This window comes from Pogona vitticeps, chromosome 10 (assembly GCF_051106095.1).
Source record: "Pogona vitticeps strain Pit_001003342236 chromosome 10, PviZW2.1, whole genome shotgun sequence".
NCBI lineage: Eukaryota > Metazoa > Chordata > Lepidosauria > Squamata > Agamidae > Pogona > Pogona vitticeps.
This window is the reverse complement of record NC_135792.1, coordinates 11,159,150-11,179,227: the sequence shown is the minus strand read 5'-3', so window position 1 is coordinate 11,179,227 and position 20,078 is coordinate 11,159,150. Positions and strand designations below refer to the sequence as shown.

The 20,078-nt window shown below is 39.9% G+C and overlaps 1 protein-coding gene across 1 annotated transcript in view; it reads right to left on the bottom strand.

Moving 5' to 3' along the window:
• ZNF536 (zinc finger protein 536) overlaps positions 1–18,860 on the bottom strand; it is a 699,351-nt gene extending 680,491 nt beyond the window's left edge. Inside the window, exons 1-2 of the mRNA XM_072980786.2 lie at positions 18,781–18,860; positions 10,439–10,506 (exon numbers count right to left, since the gene is read on the bottom strand). The gene's annotated coding sequence lies outside the window, so the exon portion shown is untranslated. The remainder of the gene's footprint in view (positions 1–10,438; positions 10,507–18,780) is intronic.
• Between the last annotated feature and the right edge of the window lie 1,218 nt (positions 18,861–20,078).

Here is a 20,078-nt window from a genome sequence, read left to right as displayed (position 1 = left end):
TACTCTGCCCCTCCTTATTCTACCTTGTTCTGAAGGAGCATGGGACATCCTGGAATTCACATTCACAAGCTTCTCCTCCTACCCTGATGCCGGAGTCAAGATGGACACTGGAAACAAGACAAGGTCTCTAAGCAAAACTGAAGTGAGATGGGGGAGATAATTTTTTTTTAAATGTCAGCCCTTTGAAATCGGGGAATTCTGCAGGGAAGACCAAGAGCTGCCTCTTCTGCTATTGCTGCTGGTGTCACCACCATCATCACCATGTGCACATCAATCACCTACCTCTCACTGTTGCCTCTGCACATGTATTTTTGCTTGTTGGAGTTCAATTTCCATTCATTTGTCTCCCTCTGTCTTTCGAAGGCAAGAGTAAATCAACAAAGTTGGCTAGATGCATAGACTGAACAATGAGGGACACTACAAGAGAGGTAGAGTGGGTGAGATGGGGACAGACATTAGCACATACACGCACATGGATCTCTCCTGCACAACAGCAAGGAAAAATTCTGCTGCTTCAGTAGGACAGTTTTACTGGTTCAACTAGTAGGAATACTGGCTGGTGGGTAACCTTTCAAATCAACTTTCAGACCAGCACTAGCCTCCCACCATCGGTCTTACTCCCACATAAACATGCTTCGGACTGAAATATTTGGGAAGGCCAACTATTCAGTATCTTATTCGAAATGGCAGCTTTAAGGATAGTGATGGTGATGGTGGTGGTGGCTATGATTGAAAGTTGGCAAGTTTTCTAACTCCAGAAACACCGAATATGTCAAACTGCGGGGCTAAAAACAGCTTTGCTTTTATCCACAATTTCCTGTTATTTTTGGTAGTTGATGGTCATGGACATCTTATAGCTTTTTATATCATTCATTCACTCACACACACTCTCGTTCACTTATTCATTCATTCATTCATTCATTCATTTGCTTTATATACCACTCCATTAGTGAAAGCACTACTCTGAGCAGTTTGCAGATTAAAACTTAAAATCCCACAGGACTTCACATAACAAATACATTCAACAATACGATGATTCACAGTTATAGGTCTAAAATTCATACCAACAAACAATGCCCACTCCACCAGTTCACTCTTGCCCCCCAATGAATAGGATTGGAGGTGGAAGGTGTCTGAGGGATTGCCATCCTGCCAATGGACGAATCTCCTGGCTCTGCCTGTTATTCCTGCCCAATCTACCAGTGGCTGCTGTGCCTTCCAACCCACCCATGACAGTAAGCAACAGCCCACGACTGAAGTCCTCATCATGGTAGTGAGTCTCAGTTTTGGCTTTAGAATTTCAAACTACAGGTAGGGGAGTCAAATGATTTCCTCCATGGGGAAAAAGATCCCTCTGTATTATTATATCTCGGAGCACAGGCTTGATTTGTGCAATTTCTTTCTTAAATCCTATCTATCGCAAGAGGTTCTACTAACAGGAAGCTTTGACTAAGCTAAGATGCTATCCAGCAGAATTTATGAACCAATGGTCTTCCAGATGTTCTTGTAGTAGTCTAATTCCTATCAGCTGCAGCTGGCCTGGTCAACGGTGAGAAATGAGAATGATAGGAATAGTGGATCATCATCATCTGAAGTACCACTTGTTCTAATATGTCTCATACCAGCTGCCCCCCGGTTTGGTCTCTGGCATTTCTCCCTCACATGTGTTTTCTACAAAAAAGAACAGTTCTTTACAGTTCACAGAGCACATATCTGAAAAACACTGTATGGTGAGGGAAAGAAAAGACCAAGCCAGAAATGCATTTTCACACCAATCAGCGCAATTCCATGGTCTTTTGTTCAGAATTTTCTTTTTGGTAGATCCTCCTCCCCATCCCCATCTCCACTTCTTCAAGAAACATTCCTTTCTCCAATAACCAAAGTGAATTTTAAAACCACATGAATGAAGAGACATAAATTGTGTCGGTGTTAGAAGACATTTGATGGGGCTACACTTACATTTTATGACTGATATTTAATGAAGAGAGTGAAGTTTTCTATTTGAAATTTCTGACTCTTCTTTGGCTCGCTGGTTTCTTTTCTTTAAAAAATTTGAGAAGAAAGCTCCATGGGATCAATCCAGGGCTTATATCGTTCAATATCCTGTTTCGCAGACTGATCATCCAGATGCCTCTCTCAGGCTCGCGTGGGACATGATCATGACAGCCTGTCCTCCCTTAACGCACCTCAGCATCTCAAAAGCACTCTGCTCACATCCTAGGGGGTACTGAGAGCCTTAACTACGTGATGTGTAAAGAAGTTTTTCCTTTTGTTTGTCCTGACTCCCCAGGACACTCACTTCATTATATGAGATGTGTCGTTTGATTCTGAAGGTGGGAGCACCGAGGATACGAGAACCTGCGGCCCACATCGATTTCAGAAGGGTATTAGAGTTGAAATGGGACTAGATATTTCATATCTTAAGATGCTCACTCAGTACCCTGGGACGCAGTCCATGTTCAACCTATGTAACAGAATTACAAGGTGCATTTCTTAAAATCATACAACTGTAGAGTTGGAAAAAGGCCTGTTTAACTTAGCTTTTCACCAGAGCAGAGGTTTTCTTTTTTCTTGGACTACATCATTCTGACTGAAAGTGTTAATCACGTGTTTGAAATGCGTCCTGTAATTAAACAACAGCAAAGTGCCTCTCGTTTTCCAGACTAGATTTCTCCACAAACATGTTCATTTTCTGTGTGAAAGGGGGGCAACCTGTAATTCCCAAGATGCTGCCCGAAATAATATAGTGCAGTGCAACCTGCTTCAGACTGAGCAGAGGGGAAATATTGCTTAATTCTTTATCTTCTGCCCATATATTTCCAATAAAAACATTACTTGCCAAGGTGCCTTTCTCTTTTCTAAGCTATTTCATCCTGGAAAAGAGATATTTGGGACCCCACATCTTTGCCTCTAGGTGGAAAATCAGATCAAAGGAGGTATCTTAAGTTGACCACTTGTGCCAGGGAAACGATTCATCGCACCTCTTCCAATGATTCCCACTCAACCTGGAAACACTATTATCTTTATTGAAAGTAGCATGATTACTCGGAGACAGCATTCTGGAGCTACTGTTTGTGTATAAGTTGACCCTTCTGAAGGATAGCCATGAGGATGGATAAGAAGAAAGACTGTTAAAATACATTTTCTCAATCAAAATTACACTTCTCCCTTCAATAATGCTAGGGTTGGGGGCACCAGACCCCAGTGTAGTTCAAAATTCATATATAACTCTTATGCCAACACAAAACATAAATACAAAGCATGAATAGACACACACACACACACACACACACACACACACAGAGCCTCTGACATACCCTAACACCCTCCTCAGCCACCACACAGAGCTGTCGTGACAGGAGAGGGAGCTGGCTGGGCCACCGACATCAGACCGGGGGCTGCCACATGGCAAACAACACAGCCCTAGGTAAGCCCGAGATCCACCTTTCTCATCCTAAAGATGAATAGAAGAACAGTATTTATTTATTTATTTATTTATTTATTTATTTATTTATTTATTTATTTATTTATTTATTCATTCATTCATTCATTCATTCATTCATTCATTCATTCATTCATTCATTCATTCATTTAGGAGGGAAAGTGTATAACCCAGCCCATGCTGCTCAGATCTACACAATTCAACAGAGAAGTGTACTGTTAAGGGGATTAATTGTCTTCTTACTGCTTAATTAGAACGATGTGGCTCCTAGGAGCCTCTGCCCCTTTTCATCCACACCTGCCTACTAATGATGTTCAAAAAAAATGAGAATTATTGTGGGAAACAGTCATGGATGCACAGAGCCCACTGTTAACATTAGCTATGTTGACACAGAATGGCAACAAAATCACTTTGCTTAGGTAACCTGTGATCGTCACATAGTAGTATATCAAATGTATTCATTGATGGAAATCATTCCTCTGGATTGTAATCAGAGAGACCAAATTCTGAGCATGAATCATAACTTGTCAGGGAAGAGCAACACAGAAGTGTTTCAAAATCAGGGGCAAAAAATCGAGGATGGTCACCTGTGTGAATTTCTTCTTGATGGGAACTTGGAACCTATGTTGTTAAACAAGAAGGTGGTTACAAAACTAACCATGCTGCAGTTCAAAACCAGATTTGGTAGTACAGTGGTGCCTCTCTTAATGATTGCCCCGCATTGTGACAAAATCGCTGTACGATGATCTTTTTGCAATCGCAATTGCGATCGCAAAACAATGGTCTAAATAGGGTTTTTTCGCTTTGCAATGATCGATTCCCTGCTTTGGGAACCGATTCTTTGTGAAACAATGTCTTTTTAAACAGCTGATCAGCAGTTTCAAAATGGCCACCAGGTGCTATGTTTAGGGACGGATTCCTCGCTATACAGGCAGCGAAAATGGCCGCCATATGGAGGATCTTCACTGGACTGTGAGTTTTCAATGTGTTTCAATAGGGTTTTTAATTTTGTTTTATGATGTTTTCGCTTAACGGCGATTTTCCTGGAACGGATTATCGTCGTTAAGCGAGGCACCACTGTATAAAAATATTTTTTCCAGGCACTACAAGAAATAGGAGACATATGAGAAAGAGTTGTATTTACATCATTCTCTGGAGGGGGGGGAAGTATTGCATAGGAGTATTTAATCCAATCTTATCTCTACCCCTCCTCTTCAATACCCCATTACGTGCTCCAATACAAAGAGGTGGAATAAGATGAATCTACTGAGTAAATCAAGGGTAAACTGAGCTATTATTGTCACCATCATCCAATACATATACAATTATAAGAAGAAAAAGGAAGAAAGATAACAACTAACAATATCTGAAATGTTCAAAGAATGCTCTGCCGGCACTTAGCTGGTAACACTTGAGATAGAGGAGATAATTGAAAGGATGATTGCACTAACTTCTTGTACTCCATTGATAAGAAAGGTTTTGGAGGGTCCATTCACTATGCTCAGTCTGGATAAAAGGGGGTAGAAAATGTGGTGTCGCTCTAGAGTGGCAACGCTTGAATCTGTGAGATGTTAAGATAAAAGATAAAGCAAGAAATAGAAAGAAGCCGTGGTGGTCAGAGTTCATTTGCAGACAAACATTCGGATGAATGACTACCCGTGTGGAACAACGACTTCTAAAAATATGAAATTGTCATTTAGAATTCAGTTTTATAAACTCATCATTTGCTAGCAAACCCCCCAAAAGAATATCACGGCACCCCAAAATACTAGTTCTGGTGGCATATGTTTTCACAAGCAAGGACCCACTTTATCGGATGCCTCTGCATCAGTTTCTCCACCCTCCAGAACAACTTGAGCTAGCTGGGGAATTAACGAAAGCTTCTGCTTAAGCAATTTAGAATATAATTTGCACTCTACCCCTCCTGTTGTCTATATATATGTGAAGAGATTGAGAATGTTTTGCAGAAAGAGACAGTACAAGTAGCATATATTAAAGCAAAGCTTTGATTCTCGACTATTTTAGCCTGAACTCTGAACAATGGACGCTTATGAATCATTTGTGCTGTACAGAGCAGCCTTTTGAACAAGTAACAAGAGAAATCAGCTTTGCTAATACAATTCTCATCCTAGATCTCAGAACCTTAAAAATATAAAGTTAGAAGATCAAGCTGAACTCTTTAGACATACAGAGGAGTTTGTAGAGACAATACTGGGAGACAATGTAAACTGAACAAAATAATATATGGTATGATCAATTGACATTTATTGTCAAATTATTTGGGGTTTATCTGGAAGGAGAATTTGTTTTCTATAATGTACTGTACCTGATTCAGCACTGATGTTGGTGTGTTTTTCTTACCATCCATACGATGTTTACCTTATCTCTGTCATTACAGTGACAAAGTCCTTGATTTCTATTCTTTTTTTAAAAAATCTAACTTTGTTCTGTCAGAGTATAGTGCTATGGCACTTTCTGCTGCAGTTCATTTCCACAGTCAGAGCCTTCTCCCCACTGGAATTTTTGAATTAGCTTCCAATTAGCTGCAAATACTTAAAAAAAATCTCTCAGAGAGAAACTGCAGTGGGGGAGGGGATTTGTTTTACTTGTTTTTGAAGGAGTTTAAGGTTTTCTAAAGAGGACCTGCTTTCAGAGAAGAAGCAAATGCATCTCTCAGAACACATTGCAATCCTTTGTAATCAAGTAGGAAAAAGACAGATTGAACTTCTTCCCCACCTGGAAAAGCCCTTTGTTGATGAAAAGGGGGTGGGGCATTTAGTCAGGATTTAATAGTAACATTATGTTCCTGGTGCAAATGCATTGTGCGCATGGACATCTACTGCTGGGGTAAATCTAGTTTGCAAGGAAGGAATCCAATACAGTTTCAAGCAGCACAACCAATTCTGTGTAAAATGGCAACAAAAACAAATGCACTATCTTTTGCACAACTGGAAGCAATGGAATGCTGCTAGTACACTATCTTCTTCTCTCGATGTCACATTGGATTTCAACTTTACTAATTATCATTGTATCAGTTGTGTCTGAAATCAGGTGGGTTGGCACAGATGACAAGGTCTTTTCTATGATGACGCCTAAGCACTGGATTTATCTATCTGGTTTACCCTAAGTTTCTCACGTTTCAGAGAGTTGAAAAGAAATTTATTTTAAAACAGTGAACTGCTTTTCGGTTTTTAAATCCAATTATTAGATTTTGTTAGAGAGGACCCAACAACAGGGTTTGTTAATCCAAAACTTGTGTAGGTTCCATTAATTAAGTGGGTCTTCTCTAGTTGGATTCAATCCATGAGCTCAAGATGCTCTTTTAAAAAAAATCATCTATCTTTTATTTGTTGATTTTGTGTTGTCTTTTTTTAAATTATTAGTGACAGCATGTCACTTTAGCAACCACTATATGGCAGAGAAGTGGCATATACACATCAGAACAACTAAAAGACTAAAGAGAACTTTGAATCATTCGAGGGTGTTTTAATTATTAGCATTATTTTCAATCCTCTCATTTTCTACTATTCTGTACTGCTCATACCGCTGTTTAACATGGCTATGTCACTTTCTGCTGTTACTTTACATTGCTATATATATATATATCGTGTACATATTTTAATGCAAATTGTTGGCAGCTGGATAATATGTTTTTGAAATAAGTTTATGCTGAAGTTCATATTAAACCGTAACAATAACAGGACCAAACTGCAACTCAAATACCTGGCCAACAGCACCTTCATAATCACTTTTATTAATCCTAAATTATAGTATTGTATGATAATATGTGGGATTCCCAGTGTGGTGTAAGTGGATAGAACTAGGACTCTGGTGCGGGGTTCAAATCACCACTTAGCCATGGAAACTGACTGGGGAAGTGGAACTGGTAAAACCACTCCTTAAATATCTCACTTATCTTGAAAGCCCTGTTAGGGTCGCTAATAAATTGATTTCAACTTGACGGCACAAAACAGACACACATATGACAATTCCAAAGCCTTAGAAAAAAGATCACCGACTTTGATGGAGACCATGGTAACTGCTGAACGAATCTAAAACCTCGCCTTCAGATCACATTATCTAGCCTCTGGGTCCTCTATAATCCAGTAATCTGGGATAATAATGGACAGTGCTATGCAGAAAGTCACTTTGTATGCTCAGGGGGGCATGGATTCGGATTGATGCTTCCTTGAACAACAGCACCAAACCGCATGCCACCAGTCAACAACTTCGCTAGTGCGAATGAAGTGTTTGCCGAACTCTGCCTCAGGACTGTGCACATGCGAGGAGATATCTAATACAATTTCTAGTTGTCTAAGCAGTAGTGTGCTTTGGAACCACAATAGTGTCTGTATCACTGGGAAGAAAAAAAACAATCCAACTTGACTATCACAATGTTTTCCTCCACCTGGATTGTGATGCTGCATCCTTTTTGATGTGCCTACCGTAGAGTTGAACAGGCAGAAATGAAAGAATAGAGGAAGAACAAGCTGAAGCCTTTATCAGAAGGGAGAATTCCAGTTTCATGGCTTCACTATACAGTGGTGCCTCGCTAGACAGATACCCCGCATGACAGTTTTTTCGCGAGACATTGACTTTTTGCGATTGCTATAGCAATTCGCAAAACAGTGATTCCTATGGGGAAATTTCGCTGGACAATGTTTGGTCCATGCTTCGCAAACTAATTTTCGCTAGACACCGATTTTGACAGCTCCCTCCAAGCTTGCAAAATTAGTGTGTTCAGGACCTAAGCTTCGCAAGACAACTATTTAAACAGCTGATCGGCGGTTCGCAAAGTGGCTTTCCTATGGCCGATCTTCTCTAGACAATGACGATTCTTTCCCATTGGAACGCATTAAACAGGTTTCAATGCATTCCAATGGGGAAATGCTTTTTGCTAGACGATGATTTCGATAAACAGCAATTTCAGTGGAACGGATTATCATCGTCTAGCGAGGCACCACTGTACTAGAGGCCCCAGAAAAGAATAACTTCTTATTGCAAAAAATTCAGCAGTACGTACTACTTTATAATGTCAGGCTTGCTTTATAGAGTAAGAATCTTTTGTGCATATCATACATACACAGAGAGAGAATATAAATCTTTCACATGTACCTTTCTTTCCGTTTCATTTTACCATTGCATCAGGTCCTAACAGAAAACCCTTGAAATAACTGCCAGCTCACTCATGGCCAATTCTGTGTCACTGCTATGAAATTAGTCCTGAAATTAAATGGCTCAACAGCGCTAAGACATTCCCCAACTACTCCAGCAACCAGTCACTCACCTCTAAGGTTAACAGGATAAAGGCTGGATAAAGAAACTACTCATTATGCCCGCTCTACAAAGAAGCAATTATGCGACTTTATAAAGTGGTTTCAAATATATTTTGCAAACTAGGACTCAAGACAAATATTAGAGGCAGCAAATTACAGTACTTAGGAGAATTATCACCCAAGTAAAGAGACTCTTAATCTATAAAAAATATCAACAAAAGATGTAAATATGGACTCCTCTATGGGTGGCATATCTCCAAGAAAATATACATCTAATCTCACAGTGTGTCGCCTTCAGTACCTGGGGGGAAGGTTAACAATTCAGAGTTGTTTCCTACAGCTATAGAATATATTTTGATGTAGATCTGCAGATATCAGAGACTTAAAATCTATTATATAATCATAGGGCAAGGGTAAGGTACCTGTGGATGTACTTTTGTTAGAAAAAGAACTACAGTTCCTGTTTTCGTTTTAACCAAATTTCCATCAAGATTTTAAACAGATTACGTATTATTCAATGGTATTTGGTTTTAGTAATGTTTCCACAACTAAGGATAAAATTACAGGTTGCATTACATCGTTAATCATGCACTGCATGTTTTACATGGAAATTGATGAAAGCAGGACAATGCAGTAAAACGGACCTTACTCCATCCTCATACATATGACCAAAGGACACGAGTGTGATAAAGAATCACTAGCACTGTTTACTCATGAAGACAGGCTACTACTTCCTATTATGCTCTGGCCTTGCCTGGGTGGAGATATCATGGCCAAAGTTACCCACACATTTTAGGTAGCCTATTCCAATGCATTTCTTTTGGAGCATCCTTCAAGAACATTTGTGCTTTATCCCAATCTATTTCTAAACCTAATGTTGATGGTTTTAAAGATAAAGCCTTAAATGCTCGGAACCAGAAAGCCCACCTTCTCCTAAATACACCTTTACAAAGCTTAACATAAGCTCTTCACAAAATACTCTTCCTAAGTCCTACTCTGAGGCAGAGTAAGGTGCCCCCCCCCACAAAGTGGTAGGACACATTTCGGACTTTTCCAGCAGTGGCTCCATGATTGTGGAAGAGCCTTCCCAAAGAGGCCCACCTGGGGCAACCGTTATGTTCTTTAAAGCGCCAAGATCCACACGTATGAATCAGTATCACCTCCAGCTCTGGCCTCTTGGTTTCAATATCACTGTTATGATCTGGGGCACTTGGCTGGCCGTTGCTGGAATTGGAAGACTTAGCCAGCAGTGCTTTGGACTGATCAATAAGGCAACTCTGTTCCCATTCTAATACGGGGATATGGTTGCATGAAGTTGATCCTATCAAGTGTTAAAAGTAGGACCATCAGAAGAGCAGAAAAGGCATTGCACCCTCACTACACTCTTACTTAAGAAGTGACCTGGAACCTCAACAAATGGTTATTGTATGCTGTGCTCCTGTTCATAATTCCAGGCAGTCAGATCTTGTGGGTATTCTAAGAGTCCTTCCCATACAGCAAACATCTCATTGTCACAGATCCTTTGTTTTAAAAATGGGGTGATAATATTAAGCCAGTTCTTCTTCATTCTAATCTCTTTCAATCTATAAATCATGTTAGGATGGTAATTATATTTAAAACCTATATTGAAATTTTTTTAAAGCAACTCAGTTTTAAATTTTTAGATACTATTCAAACTCTGTCTCACTTCAGTCCTATTAATTTGTAATGCGTGACTCACCAGATGATCAACTTCAGTTTGATTACGGAGAAGGAAAGTGGATGGACGTCCAAGTTCTCCAAGCAGTTCTATGGTGGAAAAAAAAATCAAGCAGGAAATCACCACATTATATGGAATTTCCACTGGCTTCTGCATCTAATCAGAAGAAATTTCTTATTGAGTTTCAGCCTCTGACAGCTAAATGTCATTAAATCTTAGTGGGGAAAAAATCATTAAATCATCTGAGTTATAGTGGCAGGCATTTATTTCCACAAATATTTCCAATATTCCTTGAATATTCCGCAGATCAGACAATCAAGAAATCTGAGAGCACTGATACCATTCCCCAAAATAAAGGCTTTCTGTACTCTATATGTCCAGTATGTGAACAGTGATATAGCAGAGCCAGGTGTCACAAGACTTTCTGATTAGCACAGACTACTGTACAGTCGTGCCTCGCTTATCGATTGCCTCGCTTAATGAGGAAATCGCTGTACGATTACGTTTTTGCAATCGCAAAACAAATGTTTTAAATGGGTTTTTTTCATTTAACTATGATCGGTTCCCTGCTTCAGGAACCGATTTTTGCTTTACGACGATCAGCAAACAGCATTTCAAAATGGCCACCGGCTGAAGAAAATGGCCCTCTGCTGTTTTCTAGGATGGATTCCTCACTTTACAGTCACCGAAAATGGCCGCCGTATAGAGGATCTTCGCTGGACAAGCAGGTATTCAGCCCACTGGAATGCATTGAACAGTTTTCAATGTGTTTCAATGGGTTTTTTATTTCGTTTGATGATGTTTTTGCTCTACAGCAATTTCGCTGGAACGAATTAACATCATCAAGCAAGGCACAACTGTGTATCATTTGCCACTGCCCCCTCCCAGCCTTCTTGTTTTCTAAGCAATCCTCATAGCAGGTAGGAGAAAACAGATTTCCCCAGGAACAGTATATTGTTGCAAGCTATTCCTCTGTAATGCAAAGCATTTGAAAATGGTTAGGTCCTGAACAGACAATCAGTAGCCATTATCTTTACAAGAATATTTGATTCCCAGTGTGGTGAAGTGGACAGAGGGAGGGACAAGGACTCTGGAGAACAGTGTGTTCTCCATGGCCAATTGGCCGTGGAAACTCACCGAGGCAGTGGAACTGGTAAAACCACTCTGTAAATATCTCACTTCCCTTGAAGGCCCTATTAGGGGCACCATAATTCAATTCAGCCTTGACAGCACAGAACCCGCACATCTTTACAAAACAGCTGCTTCTGGACCGATATAGCTGCCTGTGTTTCTTCTCTTTCAATGCAAGAATTCACTATGTGCTCCTGCACCTTCAAATTTTTCGCTATAGTACTGAATATGTTGAGATGGTTAGACAGTGTCATCGAAGTGACCAACATGAATCTGATCCAACTCCGGGAGGCAGTGGAAGACAGGAGGAGGGCCTGGCGTGCTCTGGTCCATGGGGTCACGAAGAGGACTAAACGACTAAACAACAGCAACTGTTGTCCTTTCAAGCCACGGTTGCCCAGGCAGAAGTGGCTTAGGATTTCATATATACAATGACATCTATAGATATATCCCAGTTAGTAGCTGGCCTCTCTCTGTGGCAGGGCATACTTTGGATTTGGTATATTCCTCTGGTGCAGTTTTGTATAACAACTAAAAGACTGAGGAGCTACATGTATTTCTGTTTTTATTGACAAATCACCATCTGGTTAATTTGAGACCAGCACCTCTAAGCCTCTACAGGGGTGGCAACAAATGAAGGTGGTCTGCCCAAAGCACCTGATGGATCATAATTATTTCCTAAATACATAGATTTGGGGATTTTCTACTTCATTTGCCTTTCCTACTATTGGAAGTCCTAGGTGATTTGTGGAAGGCGGAAATAGCAAGGATAGTTGACACTATCCTTCCTAAGTGTGTCCCTTTTCCACCTGTAGAGCTGGTTTAACAGGGAGCTGAGGGCAATGTAAAAGAAGGATGGTTGCTAGAGCATCAATGGAGGACAACTCAGGTTGTTCAGACTTACTGTAACCTGTCTTAAAAGCTACAATGGAGTGGCAACGCGTGCTAAGATGAAACACTGCACCCACACGGAGCAGTCCAGTGATGCTTTTTGAAACTGTGCAAAGACTCTTTCTGCAGGGTACTGGAGAGAAGGTCTCCGAACAGTTGCTAGCTGTGAGTGGTTTGCTTTGTATTTTATGGATAAGGTCCAGGTCTTCTTGGCTTTGACAACTGCTTGTCCCAGTATTTTATTTTATCTTGTTTTAAATATTTTTACCCCGCCTTTCTTTTTAATGATTATATATATTTATATTGATTTTTATGCTGTAAGCCGCCCCGAGTAGACATGGTCTAGAGGGGCGGGGTATAAATTTAATAAATAAAATAAATAAATAAATAAATTTCTTCTAAAATAAAGTATCCAAGGTAGGTTACATCATTTAAAAAGACCGTACTGAAAGCTAAAAACAGTAAGTTCTTTGAATATTTAAAAATAATTAAATAAACATTATATAAAAATATTAGGTAAAAGTATTACTAATACAGATTTAAAAGCAACAAAAATCCAAACCTATAAAAATACAAATCATTGATTTTTAAGTCCTTCTCTTTTCAGCTCGTAGATCCTGTAAAATCTGAAACTGTGAGGGCTACCATCTATTCTTGCCCCCTCCTGGCTAATAAAATCTGCCAAGGTAAGACTATTAATATAATCTAGGGATATGACCAATGCTTCCTTACAGGAAGGGTCTTTTCCCTCCTGTCTAAAGAAATCTGCTGTAAAATCCTTCTTAAAGAAACCTGCCCTTCACCCAAAAGTCCTGACTAGTTATTGGCCAGCCTTAAATTTCCTATTTCTGACTAAGGTGTTTGCCATAGTCCTGGATGATATTGATCTGGACCCATTTCTATTGGGCACTTACCTGGCACGTGGAACTGACACTTCTTTGGTCGCTTTGCTAGATGAGCTATAGCAGAGACTGGATAAGTGGACGGCAACCTCATTAGTCCTTTGGGACCTGACTTAGTAACAGGCATTCATGACTCATGTCTTGACCATACAAGTCGGGTTTCCTTTGAAGACTGTGTGGGATTCCCAACAGGTGCAATATATGGGAATTATGCTGCTAACCATTGCAGAATGCTGCAATCACTGAAAGGCCTTCACGGCTTACAAGAAGCTTATGGCGCCCAACTCAAGTTTTAGCCTTTTAAAAAGCCTTAAAGGGCTTCAGGTCAAACTATCTACGGCAGTGGTCCCCAACCTTGGGCCTCCAGATGTTCTTGGACTTCAACTCCCAGAAATCTTGGCCAGCAGAGGTGGTGGTGAAGGCTTCTGGGAGTTGTAGTCCAAGAACATCTGGAGGCCCAAGGTTGGGGACAACTGATCTACGGGATTGGTTTTCTTGTTATGAATGTGTTCAATGCTATGGTCCCTAGGAGGAACCTATTTATGAATGCTAGTTGCTGAAGAGACCCATGTGTCAGGCATAAGAGAAGGCGGCTTTCTCCTGTGTGACTCCTAGACTGCGGAATTCACTCTCTTCAGAACTGCAATCTGAGTGCTTTAAAGAAGAGTGTAAAACACATCTTTTAAAACTGCCATACAATTTTATACTTCAAGTTGATTTCATTTGTTTATATTCTGTTATGAAGATTATAAGTTATCTTGAGTGCTACTCTGAGAGTATAAAAATAACAAATAAAAAAGAATAAAATGGATAAATAAATATCTTCTTCTGAAACAATACAGCGACCAAACGCTATGGCAGGGATGGGATATTTTTTTTCTCTCTATAATGCGAGTTACCAGTTGTCCTACATGGCAAAACAACCCTCTACTTTGGTTCTCTTATCCTCATTACTGTATTCTGAGTACACACAAGGGTAACCCTTATGAACTATCTGGTTTAGTCCAGTGGGTGAGGAAATCCACAAACGGGCACTATAATAATACAGAACAAGAGAGGGAGAGGGAGTTTGGGAGAAAAATAGATCTTATTCCCTGAGCAGCAACAGAATTTCATCATATAGGGTGGAGTAATAAAATGGTGCACAGTGCTAAATAGTGCTACACAAGTGATTTAAAAGCAATCTACAACTGGCCTTTGTTGATTGAGTTATCTGGTCCATATGCATTTGTAATTGATTCCTACTCAGTTGTAGTCTGGATTGCATTTTTGTTGTTGTTTAGTCATTTAGTTGTGTCCGACTCTTCGTGACCTCATGGACCAGAGCACGCCAGGCCCTCCTGTCTTCTACTGTCTCCCAGAGTTGGGTCAAATTCATGTTGGTCGCTTTGATGACACGGTCCAACCATCTCGTCCTCTGTCATCCCCTTCTCCTCTTGTATTCACACTTTCCTAACATCAGCGTCTTTTCCAGGGAGTCTTCCCTTCTCATGAGATGGTCAAAGTATTGGAGCCTCAGCTTCAGGATCTGTTTTTCCAGTGAGTACTCAGGGTTGATTTCCTTTAGAATGGGTAGGTTTGTTCTCTGTGCAGTCCAGAGGACTCTCAAGAGTCTCCTCCAGCACCACAATTCAAAAGCATCCATTCTTCAGTGGTCAGTCTTCTTTATGGTCCAGCTCTCACTTCCATACATCGCTACTGGAAAAACCATAGCTTTGTCGGCAAGGTGACGTCTCTGCTTTTTAAGATGCTGTCTAAGTTTCTCATTGTTTTCCTCCCAAGAAGCAGGCGTCTTTTAATTTTGTGGCTGCTGTCACCATCTGCAGTGATCAAGGAGCCCAAGAAAGTAAAATTTGTCACTGCCTCCATATCTCCCCCTTCTATTTGCCAGGAGATGATGGGACTAGTGGCCATGATCTTCATTTTTTTATGTTCAGCTTCAGACCATTTTTTGTGCTCTCACCCTCCATTAAGCGGTTCTTTAATTCCTCCTCACTTTCTGCCATGAGAGTGGTATCATCTGCATATCTGAGGTTGTTGATATTTCTTCCGGCAATCTTAATTCCGGCTTGGATTCCTTCAGTCCAGTCTTTCACATGATGCATTCTACATATAAATTAATTAAGCAGGGAGACAACATACAGACTTGTCATACTCCTTTCCCATATTTTGAACCAATCATTTTTTAATGACTTGCCATAGTTTGCTGTGGTCCACACAGTCAAAGACTTTTGCATAGTCAATGAAGCAGAAATAGATGTTTTTCTGGAACTCTCTGGCTTTCTCCATAATCCGGCGCATGTTAGCAATTTGGTCTCTAGTTCCTCTGCCCCTTCAAAATCCAGCTTGTACTTCTGGGAGTTCACTGTCCACATACTGCTGAAGCATCCCTTGGAGGATTTTGAGCATAACCTTGCTAGCGTGTGAAATGAGTGCAATTGTACGGTAGTTGGAGCGTTCTTTGGCACTGCCTTTCTTTGGAATTGGGATGTAGACTGATTTTTTCCAGTCCTCTGGCCACTGCTGAGTTTTCCAAACTTTATGGCATATTGAGTGTAGCGCCTTAACAGCATCATCTTTTAAGATTTTAAATAGTTCAACTGGAATGTCAGCACCTCCACTGGCCTTGTTGTTCGCCATGCTTTCTAAGGCCCACTTGACTTCGCTCTCCAGGATGTCTGGCTCAAGGTCAGCAACCACACTATCTGCGTTGTCTGGAACATCCAGATCTTTCTGGTATAATTCCTCTGTGTATTCTTGCCACCTCTTCTTTATGTCTTCTTCTTCTGTTAGGTCCCTACCATTTTTGTCCTTTATCATGTCCATCTTTGCACAAAAGGTTCCTTTAATATCTCCAATTTTCTTGAACAGATCTCTGGTTTTTCCCTTTCTATTCTTTTCCTCTGTTTCTTTGCACTGTTCATTTAAGAAAGCCCTCTTGTCTCTCCTTGCTATTCTTTGGAAGTCTGCATTCAGTTTTCTTTCCCTATCTCCCTTGCATTTTGTTTCCCTTCTCTTCTCTGCTATTTGTAAGGCCTTCATTGACAGCCACTTTGCTTTCTTGCATTTCCTTTTCTTTGGGATGGTTTTTGTTGCTGCCTCTTGTACAATGTTATGAGACTCCATCCATAGTTCTTCAGGCACTCTGTCCACCAAATCAAGTTCCTTAAATCTGTTCTTCACTTCCACTGTGTATTCATAAGGGATTTGGTTTCGATTATACCTGACTAGCCAGTGGTTTTTCCTACTTTCTTCAGTTTAAGCTTGAATATTGCTACAAAAAGCTGATGATCACAGCCACAATCAGCTCCAGGTTTCCTGGCTATATAGAGCTTTTCCATCTTTGGCTGCAGAGAACATAATCAATCTGTTTTCGGTATTGCCCATCTGGTGATGTCCATGTGTAGAGTCGCCTCTTGTGTTGTTGGAAAAGTGCGTTTGTGATGACCAGCTTGTTCTCTTGACAAAACTCTATTAGCCTTTGCCCTGCTTCGTTTTGAACTCCAAGGACAAACTTCCCTGTTGTTCATCTCTTGACTCCCTACTTTAGCATTCCAGTCCCCTATAATGAGAAGAACATCTTTCTTTGGTGTTAGTTCTAGAAGGTGTTGTAAGTCTTCATAGAACTGGTCAATTTCAGTCTCTTCAGCATCTGTGCTTGGTGAATAAATTTGGATTACTGTGATGTTGCCTTGGATTCGTCTTGAGATCATTCTGTCATTTTTGAGATTGTATCCCAGTACAGCTTTTCCCATTCTTTTGTTGACTGTGAGGGCAACTCCATTTCTTCTACGCGATTCTTGCCCACAATAGCAGATATGATAATCGTCTAGGGGCTCATCTTCCAGCGTCATATCTTTTAGCCTTTTGTTTCTGTCCATGGAGTTTTCTTGGCAAAGATACTGGAGTGGCTTGCTAGTTCCTTCTCCGGGTGGATGGCGTTTAGTCAGAACTCTCCATTATGACCCGTCCACATTGGGTGTCCCTGCACAGCATAGCCCATAGCTTCTCTGAATTTCTCAAGCCCCTTCGCCATGACAAGGCAGCAATCCGTGAAGGGGTGGAATGCATTAGATTGATTCATATTGGCTTATTATATGTTATTGTGATACCGCATTTCTTGAAGACAAAGGATTTGTGTAAACATGCAGTTGATGTGCACTTTAAGAAAGAAAACCTTTCTCCAGGCCCTGACCGACAGCACAATCATCTTTTGTTCCTGCTTCTACTATGCAAGAGTTGGCAAGTCTGATGCGACCCTTCTCTTCCTTCTTCTGTACCCAGTGCAGTGTATAGAAGGTTTATTCATGTTACACTTTTTTCAAGAAGTACTCACAGAAGTTCACAACAGAACAAGCATATATCCATTGTAGCAATGCTAGGCATTTTAAACATTTTTTTTACTGGCCAGCAAAACCTAATGTGGTAGCTTTTCAAGTACATTTAATGGCACACAATATATAATAATGTTCCTTTCTTCCTTTCTTTAGGATAAATATTACACCAGCATTCCTATTCCTAGACACTTAGTGTGGTCATATATATTAACACATGGTCCTGTGTGTACATTACAGGTGATTGGTAGTAGTTGTCACTTATGGTGGTCATGTGTTCCCCTAAGTTATTGAATATAACATGGTACAACAACAGGACATACTATTTCCTGCGGGCTGATCATAACATGACTCAGCACTGGAGTTCTCATTGCAACTCAACATTTTAGTTTCATTTAAAAATGTTCTGACATATATAGAGTATATTTTATTCTGCAAAAAAACCCCAAATGCTTCTGTATTGCTCCAAACAATCAAAAATACTAAGAAAGCCTTTGAAAGCACTCTGAAAAATCCAGATCCCTTATATAGATTCTAGAAAACACCTCAAACCCAATAGAGACAGTGTGAAAGCAAAAGTTTTACTTTTAAAGCTTTATCAAAAAAAGCACACTACAATAGTCTCTCTCTCTTTCTCTCTCTTTCTCTCTCTCTCTCTCTCTCTCACACACACACACACACACGCCCCACCCTGCAAAATCAAAATTAACTATCAGGATATGCCTGTCAACGCAAGACATGTATAAACATCTCTTGAAAACTGTGAACATCTCGATATTCACTTCTCCATTTTTCTTTTATATTTTATGAAGGAAGTAGATTTAATGACAACTCATCTGAAATCATAGTCATTTTCAGAATCCAAGTTATTTGTGTGGGGGAGGGCAATTGGATTTGTGTTGGGATAACTGAAGGGGGGCATACAAAAAGCTTGATGCCATAATTAGTTTATAACAATATAATTCTACACAACACAAAATATTTCCTTAATATTTATCTTAACTTTAATGTACACGATAATAATATAAAAGCTGTATTCTATTTATAACAATTACATAGCTGCAAATCATGAAACCTGTGGAGAAAACAAAACATTTTCCCTTACCTTCTCAAATGTTGCATTCTAACTGGGTAGTAGAAAAACACCTCCTTCTATTTTCTTTCAGGAGCCATGGTGGAACACACGAAAGGTCAAATATATAAGATAGAAGTCTAACATAACAAGATTTCTCTCCCATGTTAATGTACCTCAGATCAAGCCTGCAAAAGTGAAAATAATAAATTTAGGAAAACAAGCAAAATGACCCTACTGGTTGGTTGGTTTCCTAGATATCATCTACATATTTTAGAAACGTACAACCTTCTAATAGAAATGAATAAACTACTCAACCATAAAGTTGCTATAGAAGATATTCTTGTTCTGATTGGAAAGGGCATCTGCTATCTGCAATATTGATAATACTTTTCAAATTTCATCTGCTTTTGTTTGCATTCTGTGTCGTCTGTTTAAACACACTGGGAATAATAATGAATCCCAGCATTATCTTCACTTTTTCAAGGCCAAACATATAACTTTATCACAAAAATAATTAAAATTCTTTGGCACTCTTGTATCTTTTCCATTAAACGTTATCAAGCAGTGACAATAAACTAACATCAGTCCAAGGCTGCCCATATGCTGCTTTTTAGAAGAATGTATTTGTCCCAGGGTGAGATACATGAATTTTGTGTTTACAGGGTCAAACAATCTGAAGTTTTCCCCCAGTGTTGGGACTATAAATCTTGGCTCTCATACATACATATAACCAAGGATCATTAGGTAAAACTGGGATACTCATAAACTGACTTGTTAAAATGTCTCTCAATAGGCAAATCTTGGTCGCTTTATAACACAGGGTGATGCACATGTGAAAGCTTGGCACAATATCATAGCACAGAGTCCTAAATTGGGATGTTTTCCCCACTCCTTATGCCTTCAGCAATTCACACATGGAATGCATGAAACCAATATGTGTCTTCATTGGCAGCTTTTAACCATTAAATATATAACATAATGAACTGTGTTTGAACACTTGCCGAGTGCCATAAGTGAAGAGACTATATTTCCATAGCCTTTAAATTCAGGAGGAAAAAGCACACAGGCCAACTGATAGTCCCAACTAACTTAGATCCACTGAATCAATAGAGTTTGCACACGTTATTTTGCCAATCCAAAGATGGTTCTATAGGTCGACTAGGGTCAGGAGTAGCAACTGGATTTAGATACAGTAGCCTTGCTAGATTTAATCCCATCATTGGTCATTTTCAGAAACTGAGCACCATATTCTGTTATAGTACCACCTTTAAAAAAAGTCTACTTAGAAGTAAGTTCCAGTTAGTTCGGTGAAAGTCATTCACATGTGT